Source organism: Scomber japonicus, chromosome 6, assembly GCF_027409825.1.
Source record: "Scomber japonicus isolate fScoJap1 chromosome 6, fScoJap1.pri, whole genome shotgun sequence".
Taxonomy (NCBI): Eukaryota; Metazoa; Chordata; class Actinopteri; order Scombriformes; family Scombridae; genus Scomber; species Scomber japonicus.
Window position 1 is genome coordinate 39373410 of NC_070583.1, and position 25085 is coordinate 39398494.

Here is a 25085-nt window from a genome sequence, read left to right on the forward strand (position 1 = left end):
CTGCCTTCTTTCTCCTCTTTGTTTTCTCCCTCCTGACCAGCCTGGAGGGACATTTGGGAGCTGTCCCCTGAGTCTCTGCTGTCCAGCTTCACTGACTCTCTGCTATCCAGCTTCACCGAGTCTCTGCTGTCCAGCCTCACTGAGTCTCTGCTGTCTAGTATCTTTTTTTTAACTCCTTTTTCTACTTCACGTTGTTTGTTTCATTGACCCTATCTTAAAGATATGACTTTTACTTTTCAATGAAAGGCTGTATTCAAGAGATCAGCTGCACTGAGAAGGAATGCTGGCGATGTTTACTCTATACTTGAGGAGCTTAGTCGTGCTAGCATGGCTGCAGAGCTGGGGCTAAGGTGAGCGCTAGGTGCCTGGAGACGTGGTGGAGGTACAAGCCCTCTGTTCCTTCGGTGGTGATGGAGAATGTGAACTCACTGACTAACAAGACTGATGAGCTGGCTGCCCTGATGAGGACCCTGAAGATCTACAGGGAGTGTAGCATGTTGTGCTTTATTGAAATGCTACCGTAAGAGCAGACAGAGACAGCAAACTGAGTAGAAAGTGCAGGGGTGGAGGACTCGCACTCTTCATCAACCACAGGTGGTGTAATCTGGGGCATGTCACAGTTAAGGAGATTATATACAGCAGAGACATTGAGTTACTGATGGTGGGTCTCTGAACGTGTTACATCCCACTACGAGCACTGGCAGTAACTGCTTGTGACGTCACTTGCGAGGCTTCAAATTTAACATCTTGAGGCTTTTATTGCAATCTCCACTTGGGAAATCAGACCACAACCTGGGGAGGCAGCACTAGGAAGAGGGAGGCTGGGCGACGGCTCAGGCTGGTGAGGAAAGCTGGCTCTGTTGTTGGCGTTAAGCTGGAGTCCCTGATATCGGTGGTGGAAAAGAGGACCCTGACCAAGCTGCTGTCAGTAATGGAGTGTGACCCCTCCAACCCCCCCACCCCTGCACAGTCCTTCAACCATACACAGGACAGCACAGACAGGTTGAGGCGGTCCTTGGTCCCCATGGCTACACTGTAGGGGAGGGTTCAATTCAGTTCTTGTTTTTGAACTGACTTATTGAATGACCCGTCCTAATATGGGCTACTGGATGCCTTAATGTCCTTTTGGATCAATAAAGTATCCATCTATCCATCTATCTATCAAAATGAACTCCTGTAAATGCTGCTCTGATTACTGGATGTTGAGTTCTTACCTTCAGCAGGTTGTCCATCTTTAAACTTAATAGGAAGTATCATAGACCGGTCACTCTTCATGGACACACAGCTGGGTTCAGGAGAGTCTGCTCTCTGCTGCTGCATCCTGATACAAACAAACAACAAATCAAAGAGTTTAAAAAGATGAATTTTGAGCAGACTGTCAGCAGCTGAAGTTTTAGAAGCAGAATGAAAATCAGTAAGAAGACAGTGGATGAGAAACGTTCTCCTGTTCATCAAAATGTCATCTGATGAAAGATGCTGTCTCATCTTAGTTGATTAGTTGACTAATCAGTGGTTGAGCTCTTTGTTAACTCACAAAGTTAGTAGTTCATTCTGAGTTATTGTGACTTATTATTCAGTAGTTGAGTGTCAGATGTGACAGTGAGTGTGAATAATGATGGTGGAGTGATGTGAGTGGAGAACAGTGATGGACAGTTAGAGATCCTCATCTCACCTCTGAGCTTTGGTCTGGCTGTCATGTTCCCCACACAGAGAGCTTTTAGAGGGAGGGACTCCCTCCTCTCTGTCCTCACACTGATCCATAGCAGAGAAACACCTTCACACAAAAACACAACAACATGCTCATTCATTACAACCAGCTGCACATCACACAGGTCTGCACTGCTGTCTAACATCCTGTCATTATTCATTCCACCACCAGATGGAGCCAAAGTAACAAACTATTTAAAGACTTTCACTCAGCTTTAATGTTTAATAACTTAGTTTCTGAATGTTCCACTGACTTTTTTATTTGCCTGATTAAATAACTGAATATCATGAATGAAAAGATGTTTTCAACAGTATTTCTGTCACCTTCTTTTAACACATTTCATAGTATATTATTATATGGCTTTTATTACCTGTTCATCACTAACCGTCCCACCTGTGAAACAAACTCTTTCTGTTGTAACTGTGGATTAGTTATTATAATAACTATCATAATGTTTGTCAGGTTCAAGATGACTGAATGAGGTGACCTTTGATACGACCAATTAAATGAATCAAACACACAATTACTGACTTCAAGAAACAGTTTTACAAAAACAACAGTCAATCACTTTAGCCTATTTATCTAAAGTTTAGTACAATGAATGTCATCATACCCAAACCCTTTAACAGCCAGGTTCAGTTGTTGGGCAGGGTGCTGTACCATTTGAAAATGACCCAAAAGATGAGTCTAATCTTTATATTATATGGAGTACATGCTGTATATTACATGTTCATACTCATATAACTCATTTCATCATTATATATATTTATCACTATAACTACCATCTCTACTGTTATCAGATCATTTTAACAGCTGCTGACACAAACATGATGAAAACTGTCGGCTATGTTTCCTTTAGATGCTGAAAATCATCTGAATGAAGCTGATGAGTGAAGGTGAAATATATAAGCAGCTTCAACCAGCCAGCGATAGTGCCATCAACATTTAAACAAGCAGAAGAAGAAGAAACATGTAACTCACAGCAGGAGGTTTTTAAGGTCTGTTGGTTCACAAACAGTCTCATCTCTCTGTGTTCATCTTTAATCTGAAGTCTTCTTTAAGGAAATCTGATCACAGAACAGCAGCTCTGAACTTTGGAACAACTGAAGTCAAACGTTAACATTAGACAGAATAAATATTTATCAGTTTTGTTGTTTGTCCACAGAGCATTAACCCTGCTAAATAAACAGTACTTTTCTGGTTTTCCTTAACTAAAGAACTGAGCTGAAGGAAAGGGTAGAACTAACTATTGCTCTCGCTGTAATGGAAGTGTGCTCAATAATCCAGAAACAAGTCATCAAGTCATGGCAACAAGAGCAGGATAGAGAACAAAAAGGCAGACACAGAACAGCAGCTCTGAACTTTGGAACAACTGAAGTCAAACATTAACAGACAGTATAAATCTTTATCAGCTGAATCATAAAGTCTGATCATAGTTTTATTATTTGTGTCTTTTATATTCCAACAACACAAAAAGTGACAAGATGGTATAAAATGTGTGAAATGAGAATATGTTCATTCTTAATGTTTACTATTCTAACACGTGTCCTCATAAACATACTGTCCTCATTAATGCTGCTAAAACCTCACTGTCATCATACACACTGCAGATTAACACTCTGCCCTCATTGGTCGATCTACAGTGTGACTGAAGACATCAGACATTACATCACTAGAGTCATTAGCTGCTAATAGATTTAAATGTGTAAAAACATGAAAACAAACATATTAGTGTAAATATGTGCTCACTGACTCTAAACTTGTATTGAACTAAATGACATCTGCACTGCAGCCACTAACAGCTACTAGATGCTGCTCCAACATTTAGGTCTAACTGTGACCTCCATGATGTCTTACTGCAATGAGTCACTGATAGTGGTGTGACGATACACTCAGGTGAAGAAGCCGAGACTTTAATGAGGAACATTTAGGTGAATATCAGAGTCACAAACTGGCTCAGTGTGCCACAAAGACTGAAAATGTTTTATTGTAAATTAAACAACATAACGATTTACTAAAGGCTGTAACTCATTGGACTCCTAAAGCCAGTGAGGGGGAAAAGGAAAGATGAGGTCAAGTTGTTGAGGTTCAGACTGGGACTGCGGATTAAAGAGTGGGTTGGCCCTGATCAAAAAGCATCCTGATGGGAAGTGTCAGTGTGGACAGATGGAGACAAACATGTTATCTTAAAGTGGAATATCTATTCTGAGCAAAGAAAGTGTACAGAGATCTATCAGACAATCTATGTTTAATATGCCAACTCTACTAACTAAAGGAGAGGAGAGAGGAGCTATGATTTTAGTCCTTTGTCATCTTCTCCAACAGGTCAAGCAAACCAAACTAATATTTGGGGCCCTAAACTTGGGACCGGGGCCCCCTACTGGCTGATAATGGCACGTTTAGCAAATCCAATAATCCCCCATGAACCCTCAATACACTGCAGCGCACCAACACTAACCTCATACCTCCCTTCACTGGCTCCCTGGATGTTTTAGGACTGATTTTTAGATTTGACTCTCTGACTATAAATCAGTAAATGGGCTCCAACATTCCTCTCTGATTGAAAAATAATGTTGGGGTGTGGGTGGTGGCACAGTACAGATCGCTGTGGAGAGTCTGGTCAGGGCTCTGGTGGGTCTCCATAACCAGACCGTGGAGTGCAAAGAGAGTTCTTTATTTCTGCCAGAGGTGGGTGTTCGTACAGAGACTTGGAGGTGTGTGGTTTCTAGAATGTACAATGATATATAACAGCAAAGACCACACTCAGGTAAAACATCCTCATAATACAACAAAAAAGGGGGTAATTAGTTAACAAATATTAGCTTAAAGGTTTACCACATTAACTCTCTATTTACTACTTTAACTCAAACTAATTATGTCTCACAATATCAAACTGAAACCTACTTACAGGACAAATGGACGCACACAATCCTCTTGGACTGGAAAACTAGCTCTGAAACATCCAAACTCAACTGAAAGCTCCTACAAGCACGTCTAATGCTCTCTTCTTTGCTGCTAGCAAAACTGGCTTTGTTGCCAAACAGAACAGCCACAGTGCGCCCTCTACTGGTTAACAGTTAGCTCTAGACAGCCTTTTCAACACTGATGTTTTACTGGAACATGAAGCATCCGGCACTCTCAGGTCTGCTGACCAGTCGCCTGTTTTTAAAACCCTTAAAACACTTTTTTATTATTTTAGATGAATATCAGTTTTTACACATAAATTCAGCCCAGAAGAGATAATTTCATAACATCTACTGTAAACTATCCATTTACACACAGGAAGCTGCTGTCACATCAAACCATCATCATGATGAAGGTTACTCTGTTCATGATGCTGACGTCGTCCCTGATAGAGTTGACACATGATGAACTGTTCAGAGATCAGTTCATCAGCAGCTGCAGACACACATCAGCTCACTAACAGGCTGATTATTGTGTTTGTATCACATTCAAATGTTGGAGCAGGTCAGAGATCTGTGCTGCAGTCATACTGTGGTTTCATCATGGTGAAACATACTGTATGAATAAATAAAACATAATTACAGCATTTATTAAAGCTTGTAGTCTGGTTTCTATCAGCATAAAGACTGTTCTTCTGACACCAGCCTGACAGTTACATGCTCTGGCCTGCGGGGGGCGATGCAGGCCAGAGCATGTAACTGTCAGGCTGGTTTCATCACACCAGCCTGACAGTTACAGGACAAATAACACAAAACTGAATTAGTATTATTATATTATTTATTTGTTTTGTTCTCAAACCATCATCATCATCATCACCGATGTAGTATGTAGTATTACAGTAAAAGTACTGCAGTATTATAGTGATGTAGTATGCAGTATTACAGTAAAAGTACTGCAGTATTATAGTGATGTAGTATGCAGTATTACAGTAAAAGTACTGCAGTATTATAGTGATGTAGTATGCAGTATTACAGTAAAAGTACTGCAGTATTATAGTGATGTAGTATGCAGTATTACAGTAAAAGTACTGCAGTATTATAGTGATGTAGTATGCAGTATTACAGTAAAAGTACTGCAGTATTATAGTGATGTAGTATGCAGTATTACAGTAAAAGTACTGCAGTAGTATAGTGATGTAGTATGCAGTATTACAGTAAAAGTACTGCAGTATTATGAGTGGTGTAGTAATGATAATAATTAAAGCTGCAAGCAGTGATGAACGGGACCTTCATCATTGGGTTGGGTTTAGGGTGGGGGGGGCAGATCAGCTGAATGGTGGGGTCAAGAGCGTTTAGGAAGGTGTGTAGATGTGAATAAGTTCAGAGAGATATGATGGAGCCCGGTTGGGGGGTGATGGTGCCAGGTTGTGAAGGGTTGGGGGGGGGGGGGGGGGGTTAGGGTTAGGGTTGGGTGGGGGGTGCAGTGGTGGTGCCAGGTTGTGAAGGATCTTGAACGTGAGGAGTAGAATCTTAAAGTCAATGCAGGATTTGATAGGAAGCCAATGAAGCTGCTGCAGGAGTGATGTGTTCAATAGAGGGAGCTCCTGAGATGGGGGGGGGGGGGGGGGGGGGTAGGGTTGGGGGGCTGCTGCAGGGCAGGAGTGATGAGTTCAATAAAGGGAGTTCCTGAGGTGGGGGAGGGGGGGGGTTAGGTTTGGGGGGGGGGTTCTGGTGATGATACGAGCGGCTGCGTTCTGGACCAGTTGGAGTTTGTGGAGAGATTTCAGAGGAAGACCAAAGAGGAGAGAGTTACAGTAGTCCAGACGGGAGGGTTAGGGTTAGGATAGGGTTAACTCAATATTTTTAATGTTTTGAAATGTGATGAGAGCGATGCATATTAGTCTTCGATAATCTTAGATTGATTTGCAGGATATTAACTTGTGGTCTGAGACCCTAACCCAGATCTGAGGCACAGCAGCTATGAGGGATTACACCAGAACAGCAGATTAGGTCAGAATGTGTCCTTTGGAGTGTGTTGGAAAGTCAATATATTGCTGTAGTCCAAAGCTGTCAAGGCATGAAGTAAAGTCCCTTGTAAAAGCATTGTTGACGCTATCCAAGTGAATATTAAAATCACCCAGTAATAGTAGATTTGGGGACACAGAACATAAGGTTGTTAAGAAGGCAGAGAATTCCTGCAGGAAGGCATTGTTCGGCTTGGGTGGACGATAAACAGTGGCGAGGATGGTAGGAGTTGGACACTTGATTTGGAGAGCAATGGACTCTAATGACAAACCCAGGAGGGATAGTTTGATTAAGGTGTGAGAAGTCTTTAGGCTGCTGCCATGTCTCAGTCAAGCAAAAGAGAGAGATCATAGAGCAGAGGTCCCTTGTTAGTCAGCGAACGGATGTTAAATAACCCAAAGGTTAGATTGCTGATGTGAGGTTTGGGGTTAGCTGACCTGGCTGGATTAACGAGGACACTGTGATCAGCAGCCTGTGCATTGATTTGCAATGTGAAATAACAACAGGAATTGGGAACCTGTTAATCACAGCAGTGGAGGTAGGTTTATGACAGCTAGTAGGAGATAGTGGACCATGGTAAGGGCAATGAACCAGGGAAAGTGTCAGTACCTGGGTTGATCGCCAGGGGGAGCTTGTGAGAGAAACAGTACTGGTTACTACCGGAGTAGGCGGAGAAGAAGAAGGCTCCAGGAGGGTGGCGTGGCAGGTGAGCAGTCAATCATGGGGGGCAGCGGTCTGGACAGCATGCTGGATGTTAACTGAGTGTTTGAGTCTGAGACAGTTCTGCTTCACAGTGCAGAGTGTGTGCGATGTTTGATTTCAGCAGCTGATCTTCAGTCAGCAGAGTTTCTGTCCACAGGAGAGACTCTCCCTCCTACAGAGGACACAGAGAGACTCTCCCTCCTACAGAGGAACCAGAGAGACTCTCCCTCCTACAGAGGAACCAGAGAGACTCTCCCTCCTACAGAGGACACAGAGACTCTCCCTCCTACAGAGGACACAGAGACTCTCCCTCCTACAGAGGAACCAGAGAGACTCTCCCTCCTACAGAGGACACAGAGAGACTCTCCCTCCTACAGAGGACACAGAGAGACTCTCCCTCCTACAGAGGAACCAGAGAGACTCTCCCTCCTACAGAGGAACCAGAGAGACTGAACCAGACCAGACTGTAAACCCAGCACACAGAGGTTGAGTGAATGTGGTGTTGAAGGTGTGGAGGTGGATCAGTGTGTCAGAGGAGACTCTGTAGAAGGACAGAGTGCCAGCAGGACAGTCCACATACACTGCTACTCTGTTAGAGACAGAGGAGGAGGAGGAGGAGGAGGAGAAGATGGGTGTTTCTCTCTTATTGTGCCAGACAGAGTAACGACCATCAGAGCACCTCAGACTCCAGGACTGATCGTTCCATCCAAACAAACGGTCATCACTGCGTCCTTTCCTGCTGATTCTTCTGTAACTCACTGATATAAAAACTGTTCCTCTCCACTCGACCTCCCAGTAACAGCGACCAGTCAGACCATTTCTACTCAGCAGCTGAAGACAGGAGTCAAATCTGTCTGGATGATCAGGATATGACTGATCCTCCTTCACACGTGTCACCTTCCTGTTGTTATCAGACAGTTTGAGGAATCTGTTCATTGAGTTTGGATCCAGTTCCAGTTCACAGGCATCTGATGGAGAGAACGAGACACAATACAGCTGCAGTTTATCATGTGTTGATTTATTAACTACTTTACTGAAACCATTCAAACTTAAACCATCTCCATGACAACTGAGACACTCCATCACTGAGGAAGACCATGAGATGTGACTGAAAGCTTTGGACATACAGAGTAAGTGAACCTTTAACAGTTCAGTTAGAACATGAACAGTCAACGTGACAGTGATATTCAGTAATATTCATGTTTGTTCATCAGGTTTGGTGTAAAGTGAAGGTCTTTGCACATCAAGTCTGTTATTTTCATCTCAAACTGTCGTCTGTTACAAACACATTTTAGTCCAAATGCTCCAAACAGCTGAAGTCAGTATGAATGAATGAACTTTATCTGCAGGAGAGACATGAGGGACATTTTGGAGCAGGTAGCGCCACCATGTGGAATTTTATAAAACATTTCTCTTTTAACTCCTGAACTGTGACCAACAGAAGGAAATTTCTGTTTCATGGATTCATTGGTTCAAGATAAATGTCAGTTTAGGCCACGCCCATTTCTGACTAAACACATTTTCTATCATTTTGAACTTTTTTTACTTCTTTTACATATTTCATCCAGTTTTTCTCAAAGTTCTCATGAATCAAACTGAAAACACACTCACACTTCCTCAGACCAGGTTTCAGTCTCTGCGGTCCACCATGGTCCATCCTGGAGGAAGAGACAAAGACACAATCAGCTAACAGTCTCAAATTTGGGTTTCAAGATGGACAGTGATTTTAAATTGGATCATATTAGTGCTGTGGTGAAGTCCAGCTGGTAAAGGTGAAGCCCTTCCTCACACTACAGCACTTTGAAACAGTAATCCATGCCTTCATTACATCTCGGCTGGATTACTGCAATGCACTTTATTTTGGAGTCAGTCAGTCCTCCCTCGCACGTCTCCAGTTGGTGCAAAATGCAGCCGCTCGCCTCTTAACTAGAGTACTTAAGAGGGAGCACATAACGCCCATCCTGGCCTCCCTCCACTGGCAACCTGAGCACTTTAAGATTCTTTTATTTGTTTTCAAATCTTTAAATGGACTGGCCCCGCTCTACCTCTCTGAGTTCCTTCACCCCCATGCTCCTGCTCGGTGCCTCAGGTCAGCTGATCTGCTGCTCCTGGAGGTACCGAGGTCAAAGGTCAAAGCGGAAGCTCAGAGGGGATAGAGCATTTTCTGTAGCTGCTCCTAAATTATGGAACGAGCTTCCTTTAAATATTAGACAAGCCTCCTCACTGTCTGTTTTTAAAACTCGTCTTAAAACCCATTTTTATTCCTTGGCTTTCAACCCAGCATGAGACTCTGCTCCTGTTTTACTGTTTTATGGTTTTATGTTTTATTTTAATTGTTGTTTTATTGTTTTTAATTTGTTTTAAAAACAATAAACAATTATCTTAGTATTTATTTGTCCATACCTGAGAGTGTCCATCTGTCTGTCCATACCTGAGAGTGTCTACCTGTCTGTCCATACCTGAGAGTGTCCATCTGTCTGTCCATACCTGAGAGTGTCCATCTGTCCATACCTGAGAGTGTCTATCTGTCTGTCCATACCTGAGAGTATCCACCTGTCTGTCCATACCTGAGAGTGTCCATCTGTCTGTCTCTACCTGAGAGTGTCCATACCTGAGAGTGTCCATCTGTCCATACCTGAGTGTCTATCTGTCTGTCCATACCTGAGAGTGTCCATCTGTCCGTCCACACCTGAGAGTTCATCTGTCCATACTTGAGTGTCCACCTGTCTGTCCATACCTGAGAGTGTCCACCTGTCTGTCCATACCTGAGAGTGTCCATCTGTCCATCCATACCTGAGAGTGTCCACCTGTCTGTCCATACCTGAGAGTGTCCATCTGTCCATACCTGAGTGTCCATCTGTCTGTCCATACCTGAGAGTGTCCATCTGTCCGTCCATACCTGAGAGTTCATCTGTCCATACCTGAGTGTCCACCTGTCTGTCCATACCTGAGAGTGTCCATCTGTCTGTCCATACCTGAGAGTGTCCACCTGTCTGTCCATACCTGAGAGTGTCCAGTCTCCAGTGTGGATCCTTCAGTCCAGCAGACAGGATCTTCTCTCCTGAGTCTCCTGGATGATTGTAGCTCAGGTCCAGCTCTCTCAGATGGGAGGGGTTGTACCTCAGAGCTGAGGCCAGAGAAGCACAGCCTTCCTCTGTGATCAGACATCCTGACAGACTGAACACACACACAACAGTTCATCTCATGAGATAAACAGTATTTTGTCCTTCAGGCCTTTATGTTCACACTCAGCGCCCCCTGCTGTATGTTGGTGTCATGCAGATACATTTTCAGTTAGTAGTAGGAGAGAAAGCACATGTTCCTGCTGGAGGTTGCATTCTGATTTATGTTAGCAGAAGAAATATTGTTCCACATCTAAAGCAGATTTCAGAGAAATGTACTGATGTTTTAACTTAGTTCTTATTTTTCATTCCAACAATGTTCACTGTGTGATCACAATCATTTAATTAGGCAACTTAGTGTCTTCCATCATATTTATAATTTAATTTAATTCAGTGTTTAAACATTTAAACATTTAATTTGTATTTTATACAAAAAAAAGTTAAATGTAAAGAAAAGATCTGCTTTTTATGTTCACCTGCACAAGGATGGGCAGTATTTCTAATACTGTCAGACTCTGTATTTTATGTTGTGTTGTACACTTCCTGTTTTATTTTGAAAGTCTAGTTTTACTTCCCCTCTTTGTTCTTTTTCCTGCCTTAGTTGATTACCGATTTGTTTCACCTGTGTCTTGCCTCCCTGTGTGTATATAACCCCGCCCCACCATGTCTTCTTTGCCAGATTGTCTTTGTTACCCTGTGTACTTGATTTCCCGCGTTGTTCATGTTTGTGTCTTTGTGTAAGACCGGTTTGTTTTTTTGACCTCAGATTTTCTGCCTGTTTTGATTGCCTGGTTCCTGCCAGCCTTTTCTCCTCTTGGATTAAAGAACTTGCCTTACTGGACTTTGTACCTCTGCCTTGCTTCCCCTTACTGCAACTGGGTCCACACTCACCAGCCGTTACAAATACATGTATTTAAAATACAAAATACTATTTTGTAATTTATATTTTATTGAGATTATGAAAATGCCTTCATATTTTGTATCAAAATACTTCAGTGTTGTGTATTTTTGTATTTTCATTGTCTATCTGTCTATATATGAAATCTCTCTGTCTGTCTGAGGCACCCTCGCATGGTCAAGCCCTGTGTTACCGCTCTCAGCCACTGGGAATTGTTGGCGCTGTTTCGCACTTGCTAACGTCTGAATGCAACACTGTTTGAGAAGTTAGTTGTGCTAAAAGGCATCAACTGAGGAGACACCACTAACTAAGGTGGCTAAGGTTACACACACAAGGACTTGAGTTCACAAGCTTTGATAGCAACACTTGAGTTTGCTTTTTTCTCTTTCATTTTTCTGTTTTACAGTTTTTTTTCTAGACTTTAAATTCGTCTGTTCTCTGACCTATGAAATATTTCAGTGCTATGGTGACTTGACCACAAACAAGGACATTTCCAACCTCTTGCACATTTCCAATAAGAAATTATTGATAATGTCATAATTATAAGCTTCTAATTGGCTTAACTGGTTGGATGGTATTAATGTGACAACCAGATTTTTTTTAGATAGAGGTTTCACGTGTATACAAAATGATTCAACTGATGAAACTCAGCATCAGTTTGGTAGTGATGGTGTTAAATTACTGAAACGGTTAAAATGCTACCTAGTTTATATTTCTAAATAAATCATCAATTTGGATTGTTTGTCTTTGAGTTATTGTCACTGATTCATAGTAATCTATTACACCAAGAGAGTAAATAAGTATACTTAAGGAACATTTCTCAGGGCAGAGGTTTATATTGAAGGGTCAGCATATCTAATCTGTTGACTGATTATGGGAGGAGTCTCCTGCTTTCAGATGTTTTTCCAGGTAGTGTACAAGTGAAGGGATAGATGAAAACGGATGGTTACAGAAGTAACCGTGGTTCTATGAATGAAGGTCAACATGCCACCGTATGGGTCACTCTCTCCGAGGGTGAGCTGTTTCAGGAGACAATGTAGCAAATTAACACCTCCGCCCACTGGGCGCAATCAGAGCCTATTAATACAGCTGTGCGATCACCTGCTCACTCTCTTTTACTCGACTGAGGCCGAACTAGCCTTCTGAATGACAGAGCAAGCTGGCGTGTTGACCTTCATTCATAGAACCATGGTTACTTCTGTAACCATCCGTTCTATTTCATATCTGGTCAACACGCCACCGTATGGGTCAACACACTCAGGACAACCAGTTCACAGATCAGAACACATTTTAATGAGAATAATTAATCTCCAGGTTTGTGGTTCCAGGTTCGTGGCACAATAGCCAAAGGCCGACGCAGGCCACCTGCTGTGAACGAAAACACTTTCCATTGAAAATGAAAAAGGTCCCCATAACAGAACATCCTTAATAAATGAACACAACCACCGGGTGAATATCAGCCCTGAAGCCATGGTCCAGCATGGCAGGGACCACAAATCTCACAGGGAACAGAACAGCAGAGGCCATGGATGAAGCAACATTTAGCCTGTAGAACCTTGCAAAGGTCCCAGAAGAGGCCCAACCAGCCGCTGCACAAATGTCCTCCAAGGGAGCCCCCTTGAAGAGCACCCAAGAGGTAGCCATCCCTCTGGTGGAGTGGGCCACCACCCCCCTAGGTGGAGGGACCCCAGCACTACCATAGGCCAGAGCTACGGCCTGGACAACCCGGCGGGCCAAACGCTGCTTGGATAGAGCTTGGCCCACCTTAGCACCCCCATAACAGACAAAGAGCTGATCAATCTGTCTAACGGGGCTCGTACGGGCGATGTACACCCTCAGGGACCGGACTGGATAGACCAAGTGTAACCGGGCCTCCTCCACAGATGCCTGGGGTGGAGGATGGAAGGGCTCCAGAACCAAGGGCCTTAAAACAAAAGACCGAGGGAGCACCTTAGGTAAGAAGGCTGGATTTGGCAGGAGAGAAACGGCAGAGCCCTCCTCTCCAAACCTCAAACAAGACGGATGCACAGACAGGGCATGTAGTTCAGAGACCCGCTTTGCCGAGGCCAGGGCAAGAAGAAAAAACGTCTTGAGGGAAAGAAGCTCCAGCCCCAAACTGGTCAAAGGCTCAAAAGGAGGCTCCGACAGAGCCTGCAACACCACCTGCAAATCCCATGATGGGACCATGCGGGACCGTGGTGGCCGGATACGCATAAAGGGCTGCGAGCCCATTGTCCTACCCTCAATAGGGATGTGACGGTCAGATACAGCTGCCATATAGCCCCATAAGGTGGACTCTGTCAATCCTTTCTCCAACAGGGACTGCAAAAATAAGAGGACTGCCCGTGTCCCACAAGAGACTGGGTCCCAGCCCTTCTCTGCAGACCACTGGCAAAACCGTTTCCATCTGCCAGCATAAAGCACCCTGGTAGAGGGAGCTCTGGCTGCCTGCAGGGTAGCCATAACAGCAGGACTCAAACTGCTGAGTGGCTCCCATCTAGAGGCCAGACATGCAGCCTGTAAATCCCCGGATTCTGGTGCCAGAGATGTCCTTGAGCCTGTGACAGCATGTCCGATCTGACTGGGAGGCACCATGGGGTTCCCGCCAGCAGCCTCTGCAAAGTTGCCATCCATGGTTGATGTGGCCAATCTGGGGCCACAAGCAGAACCCTGGCCTCCATCTTCCCCACCCTGGCCAGAACGGCTGGTATGAGGGGAAAGGGAGGAAATGCATACAGCAGACCCCCAATGTTCCCGTTGGACCTGCTATGGAGTACCATAGTGGGCAATAGGTGGTCTCCCGTGAGGCAAAGAGGTCCACCTGGGCCTCTCCGAAGCGAGACCAAATGGCTTCCACAATCTGCGGGTGAAGCCGCCATTCCCCTGGCCTGGGGCCGCCCCTGGACAGGAGATCTGCTGCCACGTTCACTGCCCCTGGCAAGTAGATGGCCTTCAGGGACACACCCTGTGCATGAGCCCAGAGGAGGAGCTTGTGTGCCAAGTCGTGCAGGGACCCCGACCGCAGTCCGCCCTGCCGGTTGATGTAAGCGACCACAGTTGAATTGTCGGTCCGAAACAACACATGCTTCCCCCGAATTGCAGGAAGGAAATACACCAAGGCTCGATACACTGCCTCCAGTTCGAGCAGGTTGATGTGAGCCCCTCTCCAAAAGGGACCCCACAGGCCCCGGACCGGGTGGGTCTCCCATAGGGCCCCCCAGCCTGCTTTTGAGGCGTCGGTAGTTATGGTCACCCTTGAGCACACAGGCCCCAGCGGAACTCCCTCCCTGAGGCCTAGGGCTGTGGTCCACCACACAAGTGCTGGAAGGCAAATTGCAGACACCAGGATAGCCCTCAGGCCATCCTCGTGGGGGCACACTCTGTGCCTGGCAAGCCAACGCTGCAGCGGCCGCATGTGAAGCAACCCCAGGGGCACCACCTGGGGCACCACCTGGGACGCCACCGCCATGAGGTCCAACAGCCTCCGACCACACTTCACTAAGATGTGCTTGCCCGCAGTCAACTGTGACAAGCTGTCCATCAGCACCGCTGTCCTCTTCTAGGTGAGGACAGCTCTCATTAAGGTCGAATCCAGAACCAAACCCAGATACTCCACCCTCCTTGATGGAACAAGGCAACTCTTCTCCCTGTTCAAGGCCAGCCTCAGGTTCTTGAGGTGGTTCAACACCGTCAAGTTGTTGAGCCGGGCCCGACGCTCTGACGGGGGGGAACACCAGCCAATCGTTCAGGTAATTCAAAATATGAATGCCCTGGCGACAGAGAGGTGCCAGCGCTGCCTCCATGTACTTTGTGAAGGTGCGAGGAGACAAGGACAGGCCGAACGGGAGGACGGCATACTCGTATGCGGTGCCTTGAAAGAAGAAACGGAGGTACTTCCTGTGACCTCTATGAATAGGAATGTGGAAGTACGCATCGCGCAGATCCACCGTAGTGAACCAGTCTCCATGCCTTATAGCTGACAGAAGGCGCAACAGACGAAGCATACGGAAGGGCAGGCGTTTTAGGAAGCCATTGAACCCCTTCAGGTTCAAGATAGGACGGAGGCCACCGTCCTTTTTCGGAACCAAGAAGTAGGTTGAATAAAACTCTTGGTGCATCTCGCCACTGGGGACGGGTGTTATTGCCCCCTTCTTCAGAAGGGCCGAAACCTCCGTCACAAGGGACTGACAATCTGCCCTGTCGCTGAGGAGGGTAGGAACAATGCCGGGAAACGGCGGTGGTCTGGTTCTGAACTGGAGTCTGTATCCTGACTCCAGTGTATTTAGTACACAAGGGCACCAAGTACACTGGTGCCAGTGAGCAAGGTGCTGAGGAGTGAAGCGTGAAGCCGGAGGCTGACAACCGTCAGCGCCGGCCACCAGCTGACCCCGGTCTGGCACCTCTACGACCAGAGTTTCCACTGCGGTCATAGCGAAAGGAACGCTGGCGAGCCGGGCCGCCCCAGACTGGGAACCCCTGGGCGGCAGGCTGTGGCGCCCTGGAGGCTGTAGAGCTGACTTGAAAGGATCCACGACCCTAACGCAAGCGTGAGGCCGGCACATCCCTCACAGAGCGCGTCAGCTCCCTCGCCCTACGAGACTGCTCCAAGGCTGCCTCACAGGGTGGACCAAAGACCTCTCCTGGCACCACTGGAGCTGCCAGCACAGCAATGCAATCCTGGTGGGACAGATTGGATTGTGACAGCCAGACTTGGCAGCGTGCCTGGACCATGGAGGCCATTGTTTGGCCAAGGGCTTGGGCATGCGCACTGGTGCCCCGCAGCAACATGTCCGCCACAAGGAGCATCTCCGTCATCTCATCACTCAGGGCTGCTGAAGCCAAATCCTGCAGCAGACCCTCCAAATAAAGCAGCAACAAAGAATTGGTGCACGCCAGCCTGGCCGCCAACGCTGAGGCATGATAAGCTCTGCGGAGCTGGTTATCAGTGGCAGCGCCTGTTATCCTGCAGCGCCTGTTAGGGTAATTTGCATCCCTGCCAGCCCTTGCCACATAGCAAAGGTGGCCCCAACTCGGGGGCCGTGGCCACCCCATGTGTTTCAGCCCCTGCAATGTTAGCCAGCTGGGTCCTCGGAAGGGCTGCAGAACTAGGAGCCCCCCAAGAGGACTGCAGCTCAGACATAAAATCAGGAAGGACAGGGAGCCTGACTGACCTGCGTTTCCATGAGCCCCTGTCAAACACTGAAGCAGCTGGAGGCGGAGCTTGGCAGACCAGCTGTGCACGTGCTGCCGCCCTTGTAATCACAGCCCTATCAGAAGGGTCCATCGGCTCAGGCTCTGAAGCCTGTGAAGAGCCATCCCCCAAATCTGAGAGCGACTGGACATCCTCCTCGGACTGGGGTTTGTGCAGACCCTCCAAACTGTCAGAGGCTGCGACAGAAAGCACATCTGGATCTTTATCCCAGACATCAGGAGCTGGCCTGCCCATGCCAGGCAGCCCTGCAGGACACTGAGCATGAACAAGCCCCTGCAGGGTATTTTGCATAGCCTCCACCTGAAGTTGCAGCTGTTCAATCTCCGCCTCCGAACACCTCCTCTTCTGCGTGCGCAGCTTACCAGCGAGCGGCCAATCACGCGCCTCTGTGTCCAGCTCATTCTCCGCCCGCAGACCAGCTTGGCCCAGGGCAATGGCTGGAGAGGGAAAAACCCCGCCATTGCCGTCCTGTGACATGGTCTGGCAAGCCAAGACTGCCACTCGGACTCAGCGGAAAGACACAAGCGACAGGTGTGGATAAAAGCCTCAGGTAGCGTACAACTTCCCGGCCGCAGCGGCTCCTCTCAGCTCGAAAACAATCAGGACTCAGTCAGTACAGTCAGTACTCACCTGGCCGAAGACCACAAAAGCAATCCAGCCACGTGAGGTAGCGTTCTCCCTCACGGGAGAAGAGGCTCCCCGCAGTGCCACACTATTCCAGACAAAAATCCAAAAATCCGCACACTCTTCCTTACTGCGAACAACAAGCTGTTCCTGTAGGAAGAAGGCAGATAAGTACGTATATTGATAAGCCACATAAAATGTCTCAGTCTTGAACAAATACTCACGCACTCCAGGAGGAGAAAAAGAGAGTGAGCAGGTGATCGCACAGCTGTATTAATAGGCTCTGATTGCGCCCAGTGGGCGGAGGTGTTAATTTCCTACATTGTCTCCTGAAACAGCTCACCCTCGGAGAGAGTGACCCATACGGTGGCGTGTTGACCAGATATGAAATAGAAAGGCTTTTAGAGAAAGGTTGTTTAAAAAAAAATACAAAAATACATCAAAATGTATCAAAATAAAATGTACTTAAACTGTAAACTGTATTTGTACTGTATTTGTGCCCATCCCTGCACCTGCATGTAGAGAACATGACAGTAATTCAGTGTTGTATATTTTCTGTTATTTATTCAATTATATTTGACTTTCATGACTTAATGCACATCAAGTCTTTATTGAAGATTAAATGACAGAAACATAAATCCTGACTCACATGTTGGTGTGGAAGGAGTTTTGCTTCCTGTATACTTGATGTTACATCACTTCAGCTCAGACAGTACACTAAATCTTTTTGGTATCATAAACTCTAAACTAGAAACTGAGGAGAAGCCAAAAATATGACTTCATATACACAGTAATAAAACTGACCTGAGAGTTTCCAGTCCACAGTGTGGACTCTCCAGTCCAGCAGAAAGCTGCTTCACTCCTGAATCCTGCAGGTTGTTGTTACTCAGGTCCAGATCTCTCAGACTAGAGGACTGGGAGCTGAGAACTGAGGACAGAGCTGCACAGCTTCTCTCTGAGAGGTTACAGAGACTCAACCTGGAGAAGAATTTTAATAAGTTTAACTCACAGATCCAAAATATAAAGACAATAAAAGCTTGGTGGTTGAACTTTTATAGACAGTTGAATCCTGACCTGAGAGTTTCCAGTCCACAGTGTGGACTCTCCAGTCCAGCAGAAAGCTGCTTCACTCCTGAATCTGGCAGGTTGTTGTTACTCAGGTACAGATCTCTCAGACTAGAGGACTGGGAGCTGAGAACTGAGGACAGAGCTGCACAGCTTCTCTCTGAGAGGTTACATTCATTCAACCTGGAGAAGAATCAGCAGAACAAAAGAATTACAAACATTACTTTTCTTCATTGAGCAAAGATGAAACTACATTAATTTGGATAGTTCTGTGTGCACCTACAGAGCTTTGTTGGAGGCTTTGACCACTGGCAGCAGCCTCAGAAGAGCCTCCTCTGAAGCAGAGTATTTCTTCAGGTCAAACACATCCAGATCTTTTTCTGATGACAGTAAGATGAAGACCAGAGCTGACCACTGAGCAGGAGACAGTTCATCTGCGGAGAAACTTCCTGATCTCAGGTACCATTGGATCTCCTCCTCTAGAGAACGATCATTCAGTTCATTCAGACAGTGGAACAGATTGATGCTTCTCTCTGCAGACACATTCTCACTGATCTTCTTCTTGATGTACTTGACTGTTTTCTGATTGGTCTGTGAGTTACTTCCTGTCTGTGTCAGCAGACCTCGTAGGAGAGTCTGATTGGTCTGCAGTGAAAGACCCAGGAGGAAGCGGAGGAACAAGTCCAGGTGTCCATTTGGACTCTTTAAGGCCTCGTACACAGCTCTCTGGTAGAAATGTGTCTGGGATGTTGTTTGTTTTGCTGCCAGCAGATTGACTCCAGACTTGATGAATGTCAGATGGACATGAAGAGCAGCCAGAAACTCCTGAAGACTCAGATGGACGAAGCAGAACACCTTGTCCTGGTACAGCCCTCTCTCCTCTTTAAAGACCTGTGTGAACACTCCTGAGTACACTGACGCTGCTCTGATATCGATGCCACACTCTGTCAGGTCTGATTCATAGAAGATCAGGTTGCCTTTCTGCAGCTGCTCAAAAGCCAGTTTTCCCAGAGACTCAATCATCTTTCTGCTCTCTGGACTCCAGTGTGGATCTGTCTCAGCTCCTCCATCATACTTGATGTTCTTCAGTTTGGACTGAAGCACCAGGAAGTGGATGTACATCTCAGTCAGGGTCTTGGGCAGCTCTCCTCCCTCTCTGCTTTTCAACACATCCTCCAGAACTGTAGCAGTGATCCAGCAGAAGACTGGGATGTGGCACATGATGTGGAGGCTTCGTGATGTCTTGATGTGGGAGATGATGGTGCTGGCCTGCTTCTCATCTTTGAATCTCTTCCTGAAGTACTCCTCCTTCTGTGGGTCAGTGAACCCTCTGACCTCTGTCACCATGCCGACACACTCAGGAGGGATCTGATTGGCTGCTGCAGGTCGTGTGGTTATCCAGAGGCGAGCAGAGGGAAGCAGTTTCCCCCTGATGAGGTTTGTCAGCAGCACATCCACTGAGGTGGACTCTGTAACATCAGTCAGGATCTCAGTGTTGTGGAAGTCCAGAGGAAGTCGACACTCATCCAGACCGTCAAAGATGAACACAACCTGGAACTCTTCAAACCTGCAGATTCCTGCTTCTTTGGTTTCAGTAAAGAAGTGATGAACAAGTTCCACCAAGCTGTACTTTTTCTTTTTCAGCACATTCAGCTGTCTGAAAGTGAATGGAAATGTGAAGTGTATGTCCTGGTTGGCTTTGTCTTCAGCCCAGTCCAGAGTGAACTTCTGTGTTAAGACTGTTTTCCCAATGCCAGCCACTCCCTTTGTCATCACTGTTCTGATTGGTTCATCTCTTCCAGGTGAGGCTTTAAAGATGTCTTCATGTCTGATTGTTGTTTCTGGTCTGTCTGGTTTCCTGGATGCTGTTTCAATCTGTCTGACCTCATGTTCATCATTGACCTCTGCAGTCCCTCCCTCTGTGATGTAGAGCGGTGTGTAGATCTGATTCAGAAGGGTTGGGTTTCCTGCTTTAGCGATCCCCTCAAACAGACACTGGAACTTCTTCTCCAGGTTAGACTTGAGTTTACGTTGACACTTTGCAGCACGAGTTCCTGAATGAACAAACAACAAATGAAATCAGTGAGTGGATCCTACAGAAAGTCTAGAAATCTGAACATGTAAGTGTGTCTGTGTAGTTTTTCCTCCTCCATCAGTTTTATTCAGCTCATCAATGGAGGACAAACAGCCTCTGATCTGATGCAGATGTGTGCAGCATATTTACAGCAGAGTTTGAAATATAAACCTCTCCCATGTTGCCTCCATTTCCTCTCCATCATGTTAAATCTGTTAAAATCCTCTTACTGCTCTGCAGACGCTCAGCCAGCTCCTCCTGCTTCATTCTCCTCAGGAAGTGCACTGTGATCTTCAGAAATGCCTCTCTGCTGCTCCTCCTCTGCTCTTCCTCCTCACCGTCCAACTCCTCCTCATCCTCACTCTGACTCTCTAAGCATTCTGGGTCATCTGGACTCAGACCCCTCTGGACTCTCTTCAGCTCGTTCTTCACAAAAGTTAGGATGTTCTCCTCCAGCAGCTGGAACAGAAAGATAAAGTGAACATTTCATTTAAACTGGTAGAACACAACATGTGATTCATGTGTCAGTCTGAAGGCCTGCTGGTCTAAACAGAGCAGCATGGACACTGTTAGGACCTGAATGCTACTTTACTATTTCATCTGTGGTTGATGGAGTTAATAGTAAAAGGTGTGTTTGTACATGTACACACCATAAATATGGAGTCCAGCTGTGTTTGATGCTGCTGTGCAGACTGATCACTGGGAACCTCTGAGCTCTGCTGCTGAACTCTGTGGAGAAAACATCACGTTTAAGGACATTTAATGACTCAAATCTGCACTCAGCTTATTAAAGATGTTCTGTCATGATGACTAAATGAACTCCTGTAAATGCTGCTCTGATTACTGGATGTTAAATTCTTACCTTCTATCAGCAGGTTGTCCATCTTTAAACTTAATACCACGACCCATAGAGAAGTCACTCTTCATGGACACACAGCTGGGTTCAGGAGAGTCTGCTCTCTGCTGCTGCATCCTGATATGAATAAAGAAGTGAAAACAGCATGTAGTTAACACCAAAGAACTGCTGTCCAGCTTCACTGAGTCTCAGTGTCAGGGTCTGTTAGTGTCTGTTAGGGTTTTAGTCGATTTTCTGTTCTTGTTGTGCCACTTCCTGTTTTATTTTGAAGTCCTCGTCTTACCCCTGTCTTCCTGTCAAGTTTCCCGCCTGTGTGATTGCTTTCCCCGCCCTAATGTGTTTCACCTGTGTCTAATTGTCTTCCCCCTCCTTGTGTATTTAAGCCGTGTTTCCCTTCTGGGTGAGATCATCTTGTCCTTTGAGTTCCAGCGTATTCCCCGACCATAGAGTTTAGCCTGCCGATTAATTATAGCTTTGCCTGTTGAATTGCCTAGTCTGAGTAAGCCTGAGCCTTCATTGACAGTTTTTAAATTATTTTGATCACACACATTGTTTGTTTTATTTGTTCTTTTCAATGACAGGCGGTATTCAAGAGATCAGCTGCACTGAGAAGGAATGCTGGCGATGTTTACTCTATACCTGAGGAGCTTAGTCGTGCTACCATGGCTGCAGAGCTGGGGCTAAGGTGAGCGCTAGGTGCCTGGAGAAGCGGTGGAGGTACTAGCCCTCTGTTCCTTCGGTGGTGATGGAGAATGTGAACTCACTGACTAACAAGACTGATGAGCTGGCTGCCCTGATGAGGACCCTGAAGATCTACAGGGAGTGTAGCATGTTGTGCTTTATTGAAATGCTACCGTAAGAGCAGACAGAGACAGCAAACTGAGTAGAAAGTGCAGGGGTGGAGGACTCGCACTCTTCATCAACCACAGGTGGTGTAATCCGGGGCATGTCACAGTTAAGGAGACTATATGCAGCAGGGACATTGAGTTACTGATGGTGGGTCTCTGAACGTGTTACATCCCACTACGAGCACTGGCAGAAACTGCTTGTGACGTCACTTGCGAGGCTTCAAACTCAACATCTTGAGGCTTTTATTGCAATCTCCACTTGGGAAATCAGACCACAACCTGGGGAGGCAGCACTAGGAAGAGGGAGGCTGGGCGACGGCTCAGGCTGGTGAGGAAAGCTGGCTCTGTTGTTGGCGTTAAGCTGGAGTCCCTGATATCAGTGGCGGAAAAGAGGACCCTGACCAAGCTGCTGTCAGTAATGGAGTGTGACCCCTCCAACCCCCCCACCCCTGCACAGTCCTTCAACCAGACACAGGACAGCACAGACAGGTTGAGGCGGTCCTTAGTCCCCATGGCTACACTGTAGGGGAGGGTTCAGTTCAGTTCTTGTTTTTGAACTGACTTATTGAATGACCCGTCCTAATATGGGCTACTGGTTGCCTTAATGTCCTTTTGGATCAATAAAGTATCCATCTATCTATCAAAATGAACTCCTGTAAATGCTGCTCTGATTACAGGATGTTAACTTCTTACCTTCCATCAGCAGGTTGTCCATCTTTAAACTTAATAGGACGATCCATAGACCAGTCACTCTTCATGGACACGCAGCTGGGTTCAGGAGAGTCTGCTCTCTGCTGCTGCATCCTGATACAAACAAACAACAAATCAAAGAGTTTAAAAAGATGAATTTTGAGCAGACTGTCAGCAGCTGAAGTTTTAGAAGCAGAATGAAAATCAGTAAGAAGACAGTGGATGAGAAACATTCTCCTGTTCATCAAAATGTCATCTGATGAAAGATGCAGTCTCATCTTAGTTGATTAGTTGACTAATCAGTGGTTGAGCTCTTTGTTAACTCACAAAGTTAGTAGTTCATTCTGAGTTATTGTGACTTATTATTCAGTAGTTGAGTGTCAGATGTGACAGTGAGTGTGAATAATGATGGTGGAGTGATGTGAGTGGAGAACAGTGATGGACAGTTAGAGATCCTCATCTCACCTCTGAGCTTTGGTCTGGCTGTCATGTTCCCCACACAGAGAGCTTTTAGAGGGAGGGACTCCCTCCTCTCTGTCCTCACACTGATCCATAGCAGAGAAACACCTTCACACAAACACAACAACATGCTCATTCATTACAACCAGCTGCACACCACACAGGTCTGCACTGCTGTCTAACATCCTGTCATTATTCATTCCACCACCAGATGGAGCCACAGTAACAAACTATTTAAAGACTTTCACTCAGCTTTAATGTTTAATAACTTAGTTTCTGAATGTTCCACTGACTTTTCATTTGCCTGATTAAATAACTGAATATCATGAATGAAAAGATGTTTTCAACAGTATTTCTGTCACCTTCTTTTAACACATTTCATAGTATATTATTATATGGCTTTTATTACCTGTTCATCACTAACCGTCCCACCTGTGAAACAAACTCTTTCTGTTGTAACTGTGGATTAGTTATTATAATAACTGTCATAATGTTTGTCAGGTTCAAGATGACTGAATGAGGTGACCTTTGATACGACCAATTAAATGAGTCAAACACACAATTACTGACTTCAAGAAACAGTTTTACAAAAACAACAGTCAATCACTTTAGCCTATTCATCTAAAGTTTAGTACAATGAATGTCATCGTACCCAAACCCTTTAACAGCCAGGTTCAGTTGTTGGGCAGGGTGCTGTACCATTTGAAAATGACCCAAAAGATGAGTCTAATCTTTATATTATATGGAGTACATACTGTATATTACATGTTCATACTCATATAACTCATTTCATCATTATATATATTTATCACTATAACTACCATCTCTACTGTTATCAGATCATTTTAACAGCTGCTGACACAAACATGATGAAAACTGTCGGCTACGTTTCCTTTAGATGCTGAAAATCATCTGAATGAAGCTGATGAGTGAAGGTGAAATATATCAGCAGCTTCAACCAGCCAGCGATAGCGCCATCAACATTTAAACAAGCAGAAGAAGAAGAAACATGTAACTCACAGCAGGAGGTTTTTAAGGTCTGTTGGTTCACAAACAGTCTCATCTCTCTGTGTTCATCTTTAATCTGAAGTCTTCTTTAAGGAAATCTGATCACAGAACAGCAGCTCTGAACTTTGGAACAACTGAAGTCAAACATTAACAGACAGTATAAATCTTTATCAGCTTTGTTCTTTGTCCTCAGAGCGATAACTCTGCTGCACAGTACTGAATCACAGTTTAAATTCTTTTCTTAGTGTTGATTGATTGTGATTTGTCTGTCTTGTTCTTTCATGTGATTGTTTTTTATGTTTTTGATTGTTGTCTAGTTTTTAACCTGCAAGTCTGAATTATTCTAACCCGTGTCCTCATAAACATACTGTCCTCATTAATGCTGCTAAAACCTCACTGTCATCATACACACTGCAGATTAACACATTTCTCTGGGCTCTACAGGGTTAAATTCATTTCTCACTTCACATCATATTGATCATGTTTTTCATTAATACACTGCCTACCTCGTCCTCGCGCTGCTTCTCTTCTGTGTTTCCAGACAGGTGACAGAGAGAGAGCGCTCACCTCTGTCCTACCTACAGGTTACCTCTCACTTCCGTTTCCCTCACCTGTGTTTTAGTCCCGCCCACCGTGGAAACATAGAGAGACACAAGGAAACCACTGAGGATTCAGAAGGAAAAGGTAGAACTAACTATTGCTCTCGCTGTAATGGAAATGTGCTCAATAATCCAGAAACAAGTCATCAAGTCATGGGTTAATTACAAGTATTGGTGGAGTTCTACTGATGAGACCAGACCTGATCCAGTTTCTAACATGTACTCCTGTAAAGAACTCAGCTTAATGAGAGAGAGGGCTGGAAGGAGACATGATGGGAGCGTATAAGAAGGA

The 25085-nt window shown here is 45.5% G+C and overlaps 1 long non-coding RNA gene across 1 annotated transcript; it reads right to left on the reverse strand.

Moving 5' to 3' along the window:
- Window positions 1-1213: 1213 nt before the first annotated feature.
- Window positions 1214-2753, reverse strand: LOC128360304 (uncharacterized). The gene is made up of 3 exons (XR_008321488.1): window positions 2690-2753; window positions 1673-1774; window positions 1214-1321 (listed from the first exon to the last, which is right to left on the reverse strand). It is a non-coding gene; the product is annotated as an uncharacterized LOC128360304 (long non-coding RNA).
- Between the last annotated feature and the right edge of the window lie 22332 nt (window positions 2754-25085).